Below are 7,465 nucleotides of genomic sequence, written 5' to 3' on the forward strand. Positions count from 1 at the left end.
TTTGTTGAGTATCAGCCATTAGCCAGGTACTGGACAGGCACTTGTTCACACAGTGGTGAACAAGACAGATACTAGAGTCCCTGCCCTCCTGGACCTGACCTCTCAATGGCAGGAAGCAAGCAAAAACCAAAACCAACAAATAAACAGACTAGTAAATACAATAATTGCAACTCTGAAGAAGCAAAAGCTAAGATGGAGAGTAACTAAGGGGGACCTACAGAGGGAAGGGTAATCAGAGGAAGCCTCCTGGAGGATGTGAAATTCAACCTGAGACCTATAGGAAGAGAAGAAGCTAGCTAAGCAAAAAGGAGATGAAATATCAGGTGCAAAGGTCCTGGGGCAGGAGAGAGTTGGATATATTCAAAGGCTGGAAAGAACAGGGTAGGAGTAGTACTGGATGAGCTTGGTGAGAAGGGAAAGGGGGCTATGGGGATTGCAGTAAAAATGGATTGTGGGGCCTTCTGACAAACTCTTGACTTGCCTTATTAACAATTTCATGTCTCAAAGCAACCACCCCCAGGAATGGCTACCATATGGAGGAAATGTTAGACTAGCAGAAATGATAGAAACCTGGAAGTAAGCAACTGTGTGACCTTAGGGTTCTTAATATTCGAGAAGGATAATGTAGTCAGGTGTGTGTGCTGTTCTTTAGCGTGAGAGATGTCAAGAGGCTTTGAGGAACCTTATGATTCTAACACGTGCATCTCAACAGGGGAGATCAGAAAAGCTGGAAACTCCAGCTGTGTAATTACAAATGACTTTCTTAATAATGAGGGAGAAATCGGCATAAGTGTAGACGTCATTCCACAGCAGAGCTGAGATTTTTAAGGGACAGGTACCTAAGAATGGAAGGTTACCTAATGATGGACAAATACAAGAGACTGATATGGACCTCTAAGAAAAATCTCAGGAATCCAAGCACAATAGAAAGGGAAACTTAAAAACAATGAGGGCAGCCATTTGCAGCAATATGGATGGACCTAGAGATGATCATACTAAGTGAAGTGAATCAGAAAGAGAAAGACAAATACCATATGATATCACTTAAATGTGGAATCTAAAATATGACACAAATGAACCTATCTACAAAACAGAAACAGACACACAGACATAGAGAACAGACTCGTGGTTGCCAAGGGGAGAAGGGGTGGGAAAGGGATGGAGTGAGAGTTTGGGGTTAGCAGATGCAAACAATTACATATAGAATGGAAAACAACCAGGTCCTACTGTATAGCACAGGGAACTATATTCAATATCCTGTGATAAACCATAAGGGAAAAGAATATTTAAAAATGTATGTAGATGTATAACTGAATCACTTTGTTGTACAGCAGAAATTAACATTGCAAATCAACTACACTTCAATAAAATAAATAAATAAATAAAAACGATGAGGGCAAGACTCCTGGGGGATACAGCTGACAAAGGTGCAACATGTCTGGGAGCCGCAGGGAAGTGGAATTCCTCACCTCCTATATTGTTTCTGCATCTATGTCAAGGGGATATCTTCAGCCCAAGAAAGAGGAAAACTGCCAGATGAGGAGGACAGCCAGGATGGAATTCTGGGAGGGCAGGGTTCCTGCTTGCTTTGCCATCTGCGGTATCCCCTGCAGAGCTGGCTGCAGGTAGGCACCGTTCTTATTTGTTGAGTGAATGAATGCATGGAGGCAGGCAGGCATGAATGAATGACAATGCAGGTGTTATGGTGCTGCAGTGGTCAAGACATATGCAAACTATCCAGGCTGGGGCTCACAGGCTCTCCCCGAAGAGGACTTTGCCCCTTTCTTTGACTTCCCAACACCTATTTGACTACCCCTGCATTGGTGGAGGCCCCTGTATAGGCAGTTGAGGGGATGAGGCCCCCTCTCTGGTGCTGGGGCACGTGTCTGAGATCCGCGCTTGGCCGATCTCACGCTCTCGTGGAAGCAGGGACTATCGAGAGATGTGGCCAGCGGAGGTTCTGTAGGCCACGGCACTGTTTGCACACAGTACCTATGGGTGGGCGTGGCATGGGCTCTCTTCCCTGCGGCCAGAGCCCCTGCCCTATCCCTGCCTGGTTTGTCTTTCTTTCAAACTTTTTGCTTTGAGATAAGTATAGATCCACAGCAAGTTACATGATTTTAGAAAGGTCCTGGGTCTGCTTCTCCAGCTGCTTCGTTTCGTTTCGTTTTGTTTTGTTTGGCGGTACGCGGGCCTCTCACTGTTGTGGCCTCTCCCGTTGCGGAGCACAGGCTCCGGACGTGCAGGCTCAGTGGCCATGGCTCACGGGCCCAGCCACTCTGCGGCACGTGGGATCTTCCCGGACCGGGGCACGAACCCGTGTCCCCTGCATCGGCAGGCGGACTCTCAGCCACTACACCACCAGGGAAGCCCCCTGGATGTTTTAAAGTCTGGTTCTAAGCCTTCCTACTGGTTGCTGCTCCATCCTGTATCCTTTCAATATGTTGTCTTTCTGTCAGTTAAATTAACCAGTCAGTTTTGCCATCTGTAGCTAAGAATCTGACTGGTCCACTACCTCTGAAAGGTTAACACAAGAGTGGTAATCTGGAGACCGCAGAGCCCATTGAAGAAAGGAAAGGAGGCTGTATGTCTAGACCCAGGACGCTTGATGGGGTGTCGGGGAGGCTAAGCCAGACGAGGAACTGGAAAAGGAGCTGGGGAGGAGCACGTCTGGACTCTTTTGGGAGTAGTGGGAGCCGTCAGAGGTTTCCGAGATGGGGGGATGACAAGATCAAAGGGACCTCTGGCTGCAGAGTGGGGAGGGGAGGGCTTGGAAGGAGTGGAATTGTGAACTGATAACAGATGGTCCAGAGAAGTCAAGGGGGCGGGGCAGTGGGAGGAGGAGACTTTAAGAACCATTCGGAAGTGGATCTGGCAGGTCTGGGATTTGGTTGGGAGGAGAAGGAAAAGGAGGGTGGAGGAGAGAGAAACCAATCAGAAGATGACCAAGCTTTGAGTCACAGCCTAAAGCTTTTGCCTTCACTGCAGATTAAGTGAATTGCACAGCTTCAAGGACAGGGGGAGCAGCTCCCTCGGGGCCTTCTGGCTCCCGGCTCTGGCTCTGGCTCAGCAGCATCGTGCTGGTTTGGAGGGGTCCTGGTGTGGCCTGCAGCGTGACATGGTGGCTTGCTGGTGAAACTTAGTTTTCCCTCCCATGTGACTGTAAAACTTTGCTTTGGATGAGCACCTCCACCGCCTCTGTGTGTGTGTGTGTCCCTAGGGCCAGGGGTTTGGCGGGGACTGTTGGAGTTCCCCAGGGCTGATAATCATCTCCTTTCCCTTCATCTGAGTTTACCGTAAGAGCGGTGGTGAGAGCTAACATTTCTGCAGAACTTTTCCTGTGCGAGACACTCTTACAAGTGCTTCACACCTTTTAACTTAATAATGTTCCCTATTCTGGGAGGCAGGCACTGGGATGGTTCCCATTTTTCAGTGTGATTGAGAAATAGGGGAGTCAGGAGATGGGGACCACAGTGTCATTTTATTACTGAAAAAGGGGACATTAGAACACGGCTAGGCCTTGCTGGGTTTCCCGGCCTAGTGGACTTGCCAATTCTCCCCTGAGTTAGAAAGTCGCCAGTACCAAGGAGCAGAACTCGGCTGGCATGGAGAGGGGCCTCGTCCCTTCTTCCAAACACACTAGTCAGGGAAGCCACCCCTCTCTTGAGGAGCGGCAAGTGGGGCAGAGAGAGGTCCAGGATCCTCACATGGAGATGCCTCCCCAACCACTTGCCAACACGGCACAAACATGTTGCTGGAAGGCGGGTGTCCTAGGGTCAGAAGCTACAAAGACAACAGGCCTGAGGGTCAAACAAAACCTTCAGAGCAGTTAAGGTGGAGAGTTGGGGACAGAAATGCCAGTTGTTAAAGAAGCCAAATGGATAAGACTTGGTTTGGCTCCTGAGATGTGGGGGCGATGGTGGTCCCTGGGGTCGTGAGGTTGTTTCACTGAGATCCAGGTTATACAAGGAGACACAGACTGGGGAGAGAGGTCATGAGATCAGTTTTGAATAATTAGAGATGTCTGGTCCCGTCAGCCACCAGGGGAGAGACACTGGCTGGAAATGCACATTTGAATCATCAGCATGTTAATTCAGCCAATATTTATCAAGCACCTAATGTGTGCCACAAGCTTTCCTAGGTGCTGGGAATGTCATGGGAGAAAGATAACCAGATTCCTCCCTCATGGAGTTTGGAATGGGTTGGGATGGGGGGGAAGGGAGGACACAGACATATAACAGAAATGTGTGTAAGTAAATATGCGATGACAGATTATTTTAGGTGCTATGAGGCAGCAACTGGGGACTCCGGGCAGTGTCTAGTGGAGAAGCAGGAGAAAACCGTGCTGAGAGGAGGGGAAGAACACTCCAGGCGGAGGAGAGGCTCAGACAGCATATGCAAAGGTCCTGTGGCAGAGAGAAGTTGGTCTGCCCAGGGAGCCACAATAAGACCAGAGTGGCAGACAGTTGTGATCTCAGAGGAGAGACACAGCAGAGGGCGTTGAAAAGGCAGGGAAGGCAGATCACGTTTGGATTTTATTCTGTGTCCCACGGGAAGTCATCAGAAAGTTTTAGGCAAGGAAGGAAAGGAGGTTCCTGAAATAGCTCAGGTGAGAAAGCCTGGTGTCTTGTACTGGAATGATGAGAGGCATCTGAGAAATCTTTTGGAGATCGAATCGATAAGCCTTGGTGCTGAGTTGGATCGGGGGTGGGGGGCGAGGGAGAAGGAAGGAAGCAGCAGGACCCCCAGGTTTCTGTCTGAGCAGCTGGGGCAGGGGTGCTGCTCACTGAGAGAGGGGAAGGTGGGAGCAGTGGAGTTTGGGAGGTGGTGGGACATCGAGGGGAGAGGTCAAAGGGCTGATTGGAGATGTGGGTGGACCAGATGTCAGGACCATCGATACAAGTCTGGAAAACATTAGCTTACTGACCGTAGTTAAGGTTGCGGGGATGAGGATTACAAGAGAACTTTTAGGGCGATTAGAGGAGAGAGCCCAGGACCCAGCCCTGGGGACGCCATGATTTTAGAGAGTAGGTGGAAGGGTCTTTGGTCAAGGGCAGCAGGGGTAGTTGAAACAATAAGAGTCTGAGGATGAGGGCTGGGTGTAGCTGTGGTGGTGGTGATTGTCCTGGAGAAAAGGGTAGGATGCTTCTAAGTATTTGAGGAGTGACCACGTGTAAGGGTGTAGACGCATTTTGTCTACACTTGCAGTATGGTCTTTGGCTTAACATAAGGGAAAATTGCCCAAATCCAAAGCTGTGCAGAGATGGCCAAAATGATCTAGAGGGAATCATCTTCAGATGGGCAATTGGAGATGATCTTCCAATCTGAATTTTATTATTCTAGTTCTAGCTTACATCTGAAACAAGGGGAAAAAGAACAATTTGCTTTTTTTCAAAGTTAGTCTTTTTATTAAATCGTTAAGTCACTAAATCAGTCATTTGACACATATCTAGTGAGCTCCTGCAGTGTGCTGGACACTGGGACACTGTGGTCAATGCCCCAGGCAGAACTGCCCCACCCTCGGGGAGTTTGAGGATGGACACCCTTAGTTCCTTGTATATGCGCATATTTACCTTTTACCCAGAAAGTGCAAGTCAGTGATCATGTCCACATTTTCCTGTTGGTCATTGGAGGGTAGCAAAAGATCATTGTTGAAAAGAGGAATGAATCCATTTTATAACTGATTTAACAACTCTTGACACATTAAGTCAAGAGGTGAAACATAGGGTCTCCAGCATTTAGAAAATTATTAGAAAGTTGAGTTGATGTGTAACTGTTCCAGGCCCTCATCAGTAGAACTTCCCTTTTCATCAAAAGAAAAAACATTCCATAGATTTGCCGCTGATATAACCCACAATGGCGAAGGTGGTTAGATCGGACCTTTCAGTACTGAGTCGTTTACTGTACAGATGCTTCATTCTTTCCTCGCAGGCGCCTCTTGGAAGCCACATCTATGCCAAAGGAAGCAGCATAAACAAAACCAAAGGTATATGATGCAAGTAATAGTTCATGTTGTTTGTACCTTTCTCGAAAGGCCTCACTCCTATTCCCTCTTTATGACTTTTCACCCTTAGAAAGTGCCACACGTTAGTTCTCAGCCTTTGTTATTCCTTCAAATATTTACAGAGGGCTTTGGATGAATGGGGTGTGGGAGAGGGGCTGGAGGAGGGGGACCTCAGATGGTGGAAAGGGTCAGGCAGGAACAGAAAACCAGCCAGCTAAGTTGATGAGAGAGGGAGGTTGGGGGAAGGATAAGGGAAAATCACAAATTGGAAGGAACAGCTGAACAGGCATAGGTGGTAGAGAATGGAGGTGGGTGGGCAGGCAGGGGTATAGCTGCCAAAAGAGCAGCAGCTAAAGGATATTCTCTTCAGGGCCTCACCTTTGAAATAGATCTGCTCCAATTGGTTTGTTGTTGTAAATTCTAAGGCCACAAGGGTCAAGGGTCAAATTCTAGAGGTGGGGGGAGTCTGATTGGCTGAACTTTTGCCACATCCTCTGGGAAGGTGGGGCAGGTTGGTGGACACCATACTATGGAGGACAGGTAATCCTTCCAAAGAAAATCAGTTACATTCTAGTGGGGGAGACGTGGTGCATTCACGGTAAAGAAAGAAGAGAGGAGCCGTGATAAAGAATAACGCCTGCTTTTAATGGGGAGGTGAGACGTTGGGGACGAAGATGAGCTTGCAGAGAGATGGGGGAGGGTGTGTCCAGCAGAGAAGGCAGCAAATTCAAAGCCGTGAACTGAGATAGAGCAGACCTGAGGGAGGTGGTGGTTGAGCTTCTTTTTATTTCAGTGCATTGAGAAATCATAAAAGAATCTTTAAAAAGAAAGTAACATGATCTGATTTTCACTTGAAAAGAGTGCCCTAGCTGGAGGGTAGAGAATATATTGGAGCATTAGGCATTCTTTGTAGGTGTTCAGTCATCACTGCATTGTGGATTAGAGTGGGGCATGGAACATGCAGGGAAGGGAAAACTTGTCCTCTACCCTCTTAGGTTCTACGACTAGAGTATGTGAATTAAACTGACAAAAGACAGAATCATAGGAAAAAAATTGAAAACCCAAAGTGGCTAGACTTGGGGGCTTATGTACCATTTTAACAAAGGATGTTATATTGTGGAGAAGTGCCAAGACAAAGGAACCCCTGTTCTTTCTAGGGGCAGAAAATTGTGGGGAGGTAAGTCTATGGGGGGAACTAGTAGATAAAGGTTATTTAGGAAGGTTTGTCTGTGCAGACTCACTTCAGTATACTGTCCTCATCTCTGGTGATAAGTGTTGGCCTAGCATGGGAGAAGGGTGGGGGACACCTTGGCAAGGGGAGTTTATGCCCTGCTTTTAGGCAGATAGTGGGGGCACAGAGAACCCTTCCTGTGGTTGCTTTTTCTCAGTTGGCTTCAGCCCCAAATAAACCGTATGCCAGGGTATCTGTTTTGGGGTGGCATATTTTGATCCCCTTTAAAG

The sequence above is a fragment of the Mesoplodon mirus genome (assembly GCF_964341445.2).
Source record: "Mesoplodon mirus genome assembly, chromosome: 3".
NCBI classification, from domain to species: domain Eukaryota; kingdom Metazoa; phylum Chordata; class Mammalia; order Artiodactyla; family Ziphiidae; genus Mesoplodon; species Mesoplodon mirus.